The 12,665-nt window shown below is 47.5% G+C and overlaps 1 protein-coding gene across 1 annotated transcript in view; it reads left to right on the top strand.

Moving 5' to 3' along the window:
• Positions 1-12,665, top strand: part of ATRX (ATRX chromatin remodeler) — a 1,771,102-nt gene that overhangs the window by 1,123,376 nt on the left and 635,061 nt on the right. The gene's annotated exons all lie outside the window — the stretch shown is intronic.

The following is a 12,665-nucleotide window of genomic DNA, read 5'->3' as shown; positions in this document are numbered from 1 at the left end:
CATACAATGCTTAGCTCATTTCAAACAAGGAAGCAGTTTTTATTTATGAAACTTAAACATTGACGCAAATAGTGTAAACTTATGTAGTAAGCAGCAGGATGCTGTATATGAGACATAGACGATGATTCAAGACTGCCCGTAAGAGAGGAGAGGGCAAGGGATTTCGCTTCACATGGCACAGAGAGTAGTGGGTCCTGGGAAAGTTGCTTCTTGAGGATATGAGTTTCCTCAAATCTAAGTTTGAACCTATTCTGTGGTGGTAATGCAGATTCTACGTGCATCCCTTTACTCGGCATGTCTTCAACCTTTTGTACTTTTTTAATTGCAGTCACTTCAGTTGGTTTCCTGAGATGGAGCGTTTTAGTCCATGTTGGGACCATGTGTTGATTGTAAGTGCGTTCTCCATGATATTTGCAGGTTTTGAAGATCATGGTTGCAGATATTTGACGGTGTACATTGGGATCAGACTGTATTGGGCTGCATATGCAGGACGCCTTTAATAAAGCCATGGAAAAACCAATGATACCAGCCAGTAGCACTTAGCCATCACCTAGATGTGAATTGGGAAATTATTTTTTCTGTGCAATAGTGTAGGCGGGGGGACGATGGGTTTCTGCCAATTAACAAATGTAACTAAATTCATTTGAGCTTGTGGAGAGTTGGGGTATGAATTGGTGATGTTTAATTTGAGGGATTTCTGCAGTATTGTAAACTACCAAAAGGTAGCTTCTGAGTGCTTTGGATATGAGCTAGGGGAAGTATGGATGAGAGTCAACATTTGCTTTCCGAACTCTCGTGCAGCGGTCAAATTAGCATGAGTAGTAGAATGAAAGATAGTGGTCATTCTACCTAGAAGTACAACTAATTAGACAGAAGACAGTACATTTTCCTAACTTATATGAACCAGAAATTTGAAACATTGTTAAGGAGCCATCGAACCACAAGAAGCATGTCTTTCTTCTTGAACATGGGGTCTTTGTGCAATTTCTTTTTCCTGATAAATGTTGACTAGTAATATATGTGCTTCTGATGCCTTTTCCTGTAAGTGGGGCTTTTTTGCTATTGGAAAACATATACCAAAGATCTGATACTTTGCTTTGCATCTAATCCTAGTTTTAAGGCATGTTTCTGCTGTAGAAAAGAAAGAAACATTCCATTCCTATTTATCCTGGTACTCTTAACCATTGCTCTCCCACTTCCACATCTCTGATGTCTACCCTTTAGGCAGCACCCAGAATAAAACTTCAAAAGATGTGAATTTAAGATTTTTGCCACAAGATCTATTATGGTTGCCCGCTCCTTGTGCACAGGCCTTGACCACTGTCTGTGCTCTGCCAACTATCCCAGGCAGTTTTCAGGATCTGTTTTCTACCTTATGTGGTTTAAAGATGCAGATGCTTCATAAATGGTCTGATGGATTGGGTGCTGCAAAGTGAGGTCATGTATGTATGTATGTATGTATGTATGCAGTACTTGTATAGCGCAAACTGTCACCCTAAGGGTATCCTGGCCCTGCAACTTAACATATGACAATAGCACGCAACGGGCCTGAATATAAATGGGAGGCATTGATCTCATTCCTTGGGAAAAAACATGTTTTCAGACTCTTTCTGAAACATAGCAGGGAGGTCACCTGTCTAATACTCAAGGGGAAGTCGTTCCAGAGGCGTGAGGCAGCTATGCCAAACGCTCCACCTCCCATCCTGGACTTCTTGAATTTAGCAGTTGTTACCAGATAGGCGCTCGAGGAGCGGAGATGTCTTATGGGCTTGTACCATGTAAATCTCTCCTGCATAGGGATGGGTCGCGTACCATGTACCGCTCTGAACACCATGCACAGAGATTTGAAGCAGATTCTCTCCTTGATGGGAAGCCAATGGAGGTCTTTCAAAGCCAGTGTGGTGGAGGATCTGCGTTGCCTGTTTAGTGCCAACTTTGCCGCTATAGACTGGACTCTCTGCAGCCCCTGTAAGCTGTATTGGGGGGCTCCCAGATACAGGGAGTTACAGTAGTCTACATAGAATTATGCTCCTCACTACCAGGGGTCTTGTCTCCTCAGGCAACAGTGGAAGTATCTGTCGCAATGCCTTCAGTAGAGCGAAGCAGACACTGACTGTTTTATTGGCCTGTGACGTCATTTGAAGGCTGTCCTCAATCAAGACGCCCAGGTTACGCACGGTCTTAACTGGAGCCAGATGTCATCCCCAGGAGTGAGTTCAAATTCTAGCTGCAAATGCTGTACCCTTTTGGCAGTGGAGCAGTATACCACCTCTGTCTTCCCCCGTTGAACTGCAAAGAATTTACTTTGAGCCAACCGGCAGTCTGACGCATACATTCCTGAAAGGTATCCATGGTCACTGCCTGCATCCCTTCCAGGGTGAACCCCAATTGGGTGTCGTCAGCATAGTTTACCAGGTCAATCCCAAATAATTTTATAATGGGGATCAGCGGGCGTAGATATATATTCAAGAGAATGGGGCTATTGCTGAACCCTGTGGCACCCCGTGTCGTACCGGAGACTTAGCGGAGGCAAACTGAGTTATGGTTACCATCTGATGTCTCTCCGAAAGAAACGATTACAGCCACTTCAGAGCTCGGCCTTTCACACCTATTCGTTCCAGCCTACCCAACAACACCCCATGGCTCACTGTGTGGAATGTGGCCGACATGTCTAGTAACACTAGAACAGATGAATTGCCATTGTCGGCACACATTCACAAATTATCCAGTATGGATAATTTGCCAAGGCTTTTTCCTTCCCATGTCCTGGGCGAAAACCAAACTGATCCCTGTCCAGCAGGTTGTTCTCTTCAAGGTAACCTGATAATGACTTGCTGACCACCTTTTCCAGTATTTTTATAGGATAGGGCAGAAGGGATATGGGCCTGAAGTTTGCCGGGTTTGGGGGATCCAGAGAGGGTTTCTTAAGCAGGGGGGTTACCACTGCCTGCTTCCAAGCCTCTGGTACTACCCCGTCTTCTAAGGATTGACAACAAATCTGTTGCATCCAAGGGAGTAGTTCTTGCCCATATTCCTTCCGGATCTTATGAGGGAGGGGGTCTAGAGGGGACCCAGATGAAACACTTTGAGCACAGCTATAGAACAGCTCCTTGGTAAGGTGTAGAAAATGTTCCAGAGATGTTTCTGCCCAGGTTTCCTCAATTAGCGTCTAGGGTAGTTCCTCCCGGAAGCTAATAATACCTGGATCGAAACCTCCAACAATTTTGGCAATCTTTTCTTCGAAATGGGTGGCAATCTCAGTGCATAATTTCTGCAATCCAACCTCTTTATTGCCCGAGCAGGCAGGGCTAGAAAGATCCCTTATGATATTGAAGAGGGCTTTTGTACTGTTTGGCGCATGTAAGATGATTTTGGCAAAGAAGAGTGCTTTGGTCTTGGCGATAGTCTCTTTATATTGGGTCTGTGCTGCTTTCAGCTCTTTCCTATCTACTTCTGAGTAATGCCTTCGCCACCTCCTCTCAGCCTGTCTACATGTGATTCGCAGAAGTTTCTACTCCTCACTCTGCCAGGGGGCTGATCGCTTCCTTTAATTCTTAATTTGTTTTATAGGGGCACATATGTCCAGCGTATTAGTAATGTGATTACTGTAGGTTTGATGTTTCTTTTCCACCGGGTCATCAAAAACAAAAAAGTCTGATTTGAGAATATTGAGTCTGGTCTACTTTTTAGGTCTCGCCTGTCGATGCGCATGCGCATCGAGCAAGCGAGAGTATTGGGACTTATCCACTCTTTTCCCAACTTGCAAGGAATCGTGGCGATTCCTTGCAGTGCCCGTGACTTTTAAGCTCAATGCGCATGCGCATTGAGCTTAAAAGCGCGTGCACGTCCGTCTTGGTTTACCCGCTCCGCCCCCTCCCCTTCCCGCCGTGTCGCATTTCTCCTCCCCCCTCCCCTCTCTTCCCTCCGTCTTGTCCGTCCCTCCGTCTTGTTCCCGCCCCCTTCCGCGCTACGATTGGCTCCCTCCATACACGTCACAGCCCCTGTGATCAGCTATTTCCTGGTTCTGTATCACTGACGGCCCACCCTTCAGAAAGCCATCCAAACCCGATCGGCTGCCAGATTCACTCTGTACCCGAGCCACAATCCGATCAGGTATGTCCTCCGGTCACAGGCTCCTGTAAGTCCTTGACTACGGCCCACTGCTCTCCGTCCTCTGCTAATTCGTCCCTTCCTCCCGCAGGTTCTGCCCCCAACCCCCGGACGCCTCAAATGCCACTACAGGAAACGTACTAAGACAGTGCTCGATTCACCGACCACGTCTTGTGCATTCGGCAAGTTAGTATTGTTACCGGTATACCCTTTGCAACCACCCGAGTACCCCGGCACTCTCTTACAACCCTTTCCTTTTTCCTCCAGATTGACTCGAAGACACCCCTACCCCTACCGCGCATGATTGCTCCTAATAATTCAGAAAACCTTCAATCCTTCAGGTGTGACCAGCCGTGACCTCCTGTAATTGTGCAATTCCTGCCAACCGTAGTGCTTTGAGCAGGGTTCTTCCAACCCCCCCGCCTCCTTTCCCAGCTTGCGCCCCTACAGCTGGCGTTCGCTACAATCCAGCCCTTGACTGTCTGTCCAGCACCTTCAAGTGCACGCGCCCCCCCCAGCCCGCCTCAAGCAAATAACACGTGCCCACCCGTATTACACTGTTGTGCCTCTGGGCATGTCACTCGAGCTGGCCGTCCCAGATCATTTCGCACCATTCAAGCGCTCCCCCCCTCCCCTTTTTTCACTCAATTTGTCACACGATCTGAATACCCCCAGATAACTATGGGGGCACTAGACCAAACATTTACACAAGTACCTTTACGTACCATAGTACCCAGGTAGAGCAGGATACGAGCTCCTACATTTATGTACCTCGGTTCCAATCGCCACTACACATCCTTTACCATCCCAACTGCGACCACCCCGGTTGGTCAGTCCTTCCCGTAGACTACCCACCAGCTGCTTACCTTAGATCTCACTTAGGAATCATGAGCCCTTGAGTTCTTAGACCAACTTTCTCTGTTACACCTTGTGCTTCGCACTGCGCTTGCCTCCCTGACCTCTCCTTTCCCTCCCGCAGGACCTTCTAAACCATACAACCCTGTCCAACTGCTTTAGCCATTTTAAATCAGTATTTTCCCTTTTTTACCTGTTTTTTGCTTACTTCATAACAATAAAAATCTTAAACGCGGGATAGCTAATGAACACTTGATTTCTTTTGTTCCCACTTCCGGGTTGGTTTCTTTAACTACCGGGTTCCCGCGGCTGTGGTTACCACTGGGATTCAACCCGAGAACCATGACGTCGAAGGGAGACTAGAAGCAGGGGCATCAGCCTAACGAGTAAGTTTTCTTGCGGACGCCGTTTTAAACTGGCGTGCAATCTCCGCAACTACGGATGCTTGCCGCCCCCCTTTGCAGGGGCATAAGCCTTCAAAGCACCCCTTACCCTAACTTTGACGCCGATCCATTTGGCGCGTGTAATCGTCTCATAACTTAAAGCTATATGCACGTTCCGTTTTTCTTCGTGATGACAGTCCCTTTTAATTGCTTGCGTTCTCTGCTCACTTTTGTATAACTTAAATCCTACGAGCTGCATTTTCGTCTTCTAACCGTATACTAACCTGTTAATTTAGATGTATTTCTGGATAACACTGCCTTTCTAAAAATAAACTCACTGTTCAGACAGAAATGTGGCGCAGTACCAACCATACGCCTTTCTGTCTATGTGAAACCAATAGTCAGCCAACATAAATTAAACAATATACAATATACATACTTCCAGGCACACCCCTGGAAGATGCATAGATGCGTGTGTACCCACTCTGGCTTCACTCTGCCAGCCCCGCCTCCCTCGGCATCCTTCCTCCCAATCTCTGGCTCCCTCTGTCCTCTCACCTCACTGTGCCCGTTCTCTCCCCAGCCCCTCCTCTCTGCCGCTTTGATCTTCTCCGTGAGCCGCATGGCCTCTGAGAACATCAAAGCAGCCTCCAAATGCTGACCATTTGTCACCCCCTCCCTTCCTACTGGCATTCCCCCCTCCCTTCTCGCCCAGTCCTTGCTTTCTGTCGTCTTTTCCACTCAATGTATTTTTCCTCTCACTCCATTCTCGCATGTTCATAAGGGTACTCTGCCAATGGACTTTTCATCGAATTCTTAGAGAGTCGTGAGTGCAGACCTCATGTGCCTTAATATTGGCAAGTTCCGAGACTATGCATGCTTTGTTTCAGAACGCTGATACGCCTTCTTTTTAAGTCATCAAAAAACTCTTGCACCATTTGTTGGGCACAGCGTATATAGTACTGTAAAGTATTATTATTTTAAAAACGAAATCTCATAAGAAGTCTCAAATGAAAAGTTCACTCCCATGTCACCAAATGGTAATTCTCTCAATTGTAATCTACTTCGTGTTTATGTCGGGAAAGTTTAGCAACAGCAGTGAAGCTGAGGTGGAAATCTGGGATAAATCATCATTCGGGTCAAGTGAGCCGGTGTATTAAGCTAAGGTATCCTTAAATTCAGCCACTTCTTGCACAAAGCGGCAGACATCCTGAGACTTGCTGTACTCGTGAAATGTTGTAACATTCCCAGCTCGGGAAACATGACACGCACACTGTACACATTACCCATGAGGTCAGAGGTCATGAGGTCAGAGCAAACAACGCCTGCTTTTTTTTCACCCTCTGTTTGCAGTCGCTTACAGAAAACTAAAGCTACATTCCTTGTGTCCAAAATGTGCTTTGCGCTTCTCCCTTCATTACGAGTGAGACCATTTCAAGAAGGTAATAACAATTGGCTTAATATGCATATGTTTTTCATCTGTAGGGGAGGTGTAGCTGTGCTCTGCTTTCGATGCTGTTTCTGTAGGCACCGTTGTTGAGACGAGAAGTGTTTTATATGCGTGCATGATAATGCAGGGCCTTTTATAACGACTAAAGATTCCAGAGTCGCAACTCACCCTCACCCTCACTCACCCTCACTTTCACTCACCCTCACTCAGCCTCAACTACTCCCCCTCACCCTCACTCACCCTCAACACCTCACCCTAACTCACCCTCACCCTCACTCACCCTCAACACCTCACTCGCCCTCACCCTCACTCACCCTCAACACCTCACCCTCAACGCCTCACCCTCACCCTCACTCACCCTCACCCTCACTCACCCTCACCCTCACTCACCCTCACCCTCACTCACCCTCACCCTCACTCACCCTCACCCTCACTCACCCTCACCCTCACTCACCCTCACTCTCACTCACCCTCACTCTCACTCACCCTCACTCTCACTCACCCTCACTCACCCTCAACACCTCACCCTCACTCACCCTCACTCACCCTCACTCACCCTCAACACCTCACCCTCACACAGTGCAATAGGTCTCAGACCATTTCAGTTAGAGCTTTTAGAAATGTTTATGGCTTTTTTTATTTGTAATTCTTTAGCATTGGCTACAGTAAACAAAAATGCTAAACATTTACCAAAAAAACCCATAAACAATTCTAAAAGCACTAACTCTAATGGTGCGAGACCTATTGCATTTCCAATGCTTGTTAATAATTTCACCCAGTCTCTCCCCTTGCGGTGAGTCACTGAGCGGTTGTTGTTATTCGCTACATTAGGCATAATAGTCCTAAAATGGATTAATGAGTGATCAGTCCAGCTTTGAGGCAATACACTGATCACCTCCGTCTGTCTGATTTGCAAACAGTAAGTCCAACACATGTCCTCCTAGATGGGTAGGTCGTCGTACTAACTGATATAGACTGAGGTTCCCACAAGTTTGCCTCAAGTCTCTCAAGTAATTCCATAGGGTCCCGTTATCCCACAGGTTACAATCCCCTAGTAGCATCATTCTGGAATGTGGAAGGGTCAGGGCATCAATGGTATCAGCCAGTTCTTGGTACTGAGTATTTAGGCCTAGAGGTCAATAGCAGACAATTCCATCTTTCTTTAAATATCACCCCAACTCCATCTCCTCTTCCAGAGGCCCTAGGTTTGTGAAAGATCTTGTAGCCGTCTGGACAGGCGAGGCCTAGCTCTACTAGGGAGTCATTGCTAGTCGATGTCTCTGTAAGAAATAATACATCCAAATCAATCAATCAATCATATCATTTGTAAAGCGCACTACTCACCCGTGAGGGTCTCAAGGCGCTGGGGTGGGGAATGCTGCTACTGCTCGAAAAGCCAGGACTTGAGGAGTTTTCTGAAGGTCATCAGGTCTTGGGTCTGCCGTAGGTGGATGGGGAGGGTGTTCCAGGTCTTTGCGGCAAGGTGGGAGAACGATCTGCCGCCTGAGGTCGCTCTTCGGAAGCGGGGGACTGTAGCGAAGGGAAAGGTCGGCGGAGCGGAGCTTGCGGGTGGGGGTGTAGAAGCTGAGTCGGCTGTTGAGGTACGTTGGTCCGGTGTTGTGGAGTGCCTTGTGTGCGTGTGTGAGGAGCTTGAAGGTTATCCTCTTGTTGACCGGGAGCCAGTGCAGGTCTCAGGTGGGGTGTGATGTGGCTACGGCGAGGGATGTCGAGGATCAGGCGTGCAGAGGAGTTTTGGATGCGTTTGAGCCGTCTCATGAGTTTGGCCGAGGCTCCTGCGTCGAGGGCGTTTCCATAGTCCAACCTACTGATGACGAGGGCCTAGGTGACTGTTCTTCTCGCTTCAGTGGGGATCCACTTGTAGATCCTACGGAGCATGCGGAGGGTGTTTAAGCAGGAGGAGGAGACGGCGTTGACCTGTCTAGTCATGGAGAGGGTGGAGTCGAGGATGACCTCTAGGTTGCGTGCGTGGTCGGTGGGTGTTGGAGCAGTTCCCAATGCGGTCGGCCACCAGGAGTCGTCCCAGGCCGAAGGGTTGGATCCCAGGATGAGATTCTCCGTCTTGTCAGAGTTCAGCTTCAGTCGGCTGTTCCTCATCCATTCAGCAACGGCCTTCATTCCTTTGTGAAGGTTGGTTTTGGCGGTGTGGAGGTCCTTGGTGAGGGAGAGTATCAGCTGGGTGTCATTAGGAGAGGATGTTGAGGTCATGCCGATGGGCGACGTGGGCGAGCGGTGCCATGTAGATGTTAAACAGAGTTGGGCTGAGGGATGAGCCCTGGGGTATGCCGTAGATGATCTTGGTGGCTTTGGAGCAGAAGGGGGGAAGGCGGACGCTCTGTGTTCTGCCGGAGAGGAAGGAGGTGATTCAGTCCAGGGCCTTCTCCAGTATTAGGGTGTCTTTCATAGATTCACATGCCTGAATCATTCCCCGTCGTCGGAGTGGGAGTCCAACGGTATATAAAAAGCAGTAATATGCAATAATATCCTTAGAAAAACTTGGTAATAACCAACCAGGAAGTAAAGTAGCCCAAGCTACAAGTGTAAAAACTTCCACACTCATGACTATCCTAGTCATTATGTATATACCAAACTGCAGCCAATCGGGCGACAGCACCCACCAGAATGTTCTCCCCAGAGGCTCAGGCTCTCAGATTTTCTACCGCACGTTGTGTGAAGGGAGTCTCCCTGAGCTCTGCTCAGTTTTCTTCAATTTTCTTAATTTTTCTTCAACTCTTTCTTCATAATATTACAGTTTTGTAATGTCTGCTTACATGAAGTCTACCTTCAGACACTGCGTCACTTGTGGAAAGCTGAGACCTTTTTCCTGTGAACCCTCATGAAGAGTATATGGACCAGCACTCTGCCTGTCTCTGACATGGTAGGAGGAGAAGGGGTTGGTCTTGTGCTTGGACTATACCCCCTTCTGATGTAGGATGATTTTTTCGTTTGACCTGCACATTAAGGTTTTTAAGTGATGCTTCTCCTCTACTTCACCAGGTGAAGTAACATCACAATGAAGGGGTCTCTGGCCTTCTTTGAGTCTGTGCCTCCCACGTCCACGAGATTTACTCTCAGGCGTCTAGACTCACTCTGCGCACTTTTCTACGTTAAAATGTGCCAGCTTGTCGACGATACGGTCGATGTACTCTCTGACGACAATCTCTGCCGTCACTAGTGCTCTGCAACGACAACGCCTCCTGGCATTCGTCGAGGACAGTGCCCTCTTGTCGACTGCAGGCTCGTCGACCACTGGGAGTTTCGTCGATGGTAAATTTCTTTGACAGTTGGCCTCGTCGCCAGATGTGCTCTGACATGTTGGCGCTAGTAGAACTTATTCCAGAACCCTCCAAGCCTCACGCTTTGAAGATCCTGCAGGAGGGAGGGAGAGGGAGAGAGAGAGAGGTGCATCAGAAATAATACGCTGTGCAGCGGACATTGCGTGTACAGGTTTTTGACAGCTCGCAATAGGGGCAGTCTGGCAAAGAAATTTTTTTGCTTCAATGCTACGTCTTTCTCAAGGAGGTTCAGACTTCAATACTTCACTTGCCTTTTGATTGAGGATACCTTCTGGCCAGCATGTTGATGAGGCACTGCAGACCATCTTAAAGGACACAGATACTGCCCGCACCCTCTGAATATAGAATCGCAGCCTTTTCGTGGTGCCGAGGACGTAGATCCATGTCCTTTTTTCAAGGGAGTTCCATCCAGTATTGGCTCCTACAATCAGAACCAACTGCGTTACTCAAAGCAAACGCAGTCACATGGGCAAAGTACCAACAGGTGTCCTATATAGAAAATCATCGTACAGCCGAGCCAACTCTTCTAAGAAACAATAGATTACCTTGAACCCACCTTTATTCCCTCCAAAGACGTCGGGGTCTAATATCTCACTTTTATTCTTATTGGTCAAAGGTGACAGAGGACCGTTGGGTTTTTAAACGTCATGCCCCAGGGCACACTCTAGAATTTGTCAAATTCCCTCTTTCTACACCTCCAAAGGGACCTCCACCTTCTCATCTACGGGAGTCGTTTGCACAAGTGTCTATATGGATACAAACAGGGACCATCGGAGTGGTTCCGAATCTCCAACAGCTTTAGGCTTTACTCTCAGTTCCTCATCAACAAGCAAATCAGGAAAGTAGCGCATGATTTTAGATCTTTGCGCAAACTTTATAAAAGTTGTACCTCAAGAAAGTCCTAAAGTTCTTATGCCAGAACGACTTTAGAACTACTCTCAACCTCCAGGATGTCTATTTTCATGTGCCAATCCTTCCTAAGCACACGAAGTGGCTACGCTTTACAATAGGTACAAAACATTTTCAATTAAAGTCCTACCTTTTGGACTTCAGTCCGCTTCACGTGTCTTTACGTACATCCTGGCACCAGTGGCAGCCTATCTACGTCTGCAAGGCATACAAATGTATCATTACTCAGACAATTGTATAATAAGGGCTCGCTCTTACTTACAAGCAGTCCAGCACCCCCAGACTTGTCAGTCACTGTTTCAAAACCTGGTTTTCAATAAATCATGACAAGTCCCAACTAGTACTAGCTCCGATATGAACGTTTCTCGGAGCATCAATCAATACAAACCTAGCAAGGGTGTTTGTCTCACACGAACAACGGGCCTGCAGCTCCCACTTGGTGTTTCTTCTACGTACAAAAAAGTCTGTTTCAGTAGATCCTCAAAGACATTCCTGGCCACAGCCTCCACCTGCATCCCGTTGGTTCCCAACTACAGATTACACATGAGCAAATTGCTAGAGGAGCTAGACAAGCAGTGGTTGCAGGTCTCCAGTTCAATCGAAGATCTCATTCAAATCACTCCTCGGATGCAAGAGGCCTTTTGGTTTGGTGGGTCCAAGAAAGAAATTTGTAGAAGGTGTGTGCGTTTCCTTCAAGAAGCGCCAAATTACACAATCACCACAGACGCATCCCTCGAGGGTTGGGAAGCATATCTTCAAGGGCTGAAGGTCAGCGGGAAATGGAACCCTCAACAAAAGGCTTGGCACATCAATCTGCTAGAGCTAGGTGCCATGTTCTTAGCCCTCAAATCCTTTTGTGCAATCATTCAAGGGGCCACAGTATTGGTTCGCACAGACAATACTTCAAGTATGCATTACATAAACAAACCGGGAAGAACGAGGTTGGTTCTTCTATCTCAGGAAGCCCATGAGATATGGGCTTCGGTGATACGACACAGGTTCAATCTCTTGGCTGTTCATGTGTCGTGAGTTGAAAATGTGCTGGCGGACACCCTCAGCAGGTCAATGGTGTCCAACCACGAATAGGAACTTCATCAGCCAACGGCAGATCGAATCTTCCAGCAGTGGGGTCATCCCGATCTGGACCTCTTTGCGACAAAAAAGAACAGCAAATGCCTGTTTCTTTGCAAGCTGGCATCCCCACAGGGACTCGCAGGGGAAGGCTTTTTCGATAAACTGGTCTCAAATATATGCTTACGCCTTTCCTCCGATACCGTTGGTTCCGAGAGTTATCCTGAAGATGAAGAAAGAGCCGTGTCGCTTGATTCTCATCGCCCCCAGGTGGCCTCGCCTATACTGGTTTACCGAACTTTCTTCTCCTCTGAGTGCGATCCAATACAGTTTCGACCAATACCGAATCTCCTCTCCATTTAGAATGGTCAAATTTGCCATCCGGATCTGGCTTCTCTAAAATTAGCAGCTTGGAAAAGAATCTGCATTTGGCAATAATCTGCTGGGGTTCACCCATTTCATGCAACGCCGGACCAGATATTACCTTTTTTCTTGCACTTGGCAAGATCAGGCTTATCTTATGCAATGTTGAAGGTCTTTTTGGCAGCCATTTCAAGGTAACGTCAGGATGGG

This window comes from Lissotriton vulgaris, chromosome 4_1 (genome assembly GCF_964263255.1).
Source record: "Lissotriton vulgaris chromosome 4_1, aLisVul1.2, whole genome shotgun sequence".
In the NCBI taxonomy this organism is placed as follows: domain Eukaryota; kingdom Metazoa; phylum Chordata; class Amphibia; order Caudata; family Salamandridae; genus Lissotriton; species Lissotriton vulgaris.
The sequence above is the reverse complement of the archived record's forward strand: the minus strand, read 5'-3'. Positions and strand labels throughout refer to the sequence as shown.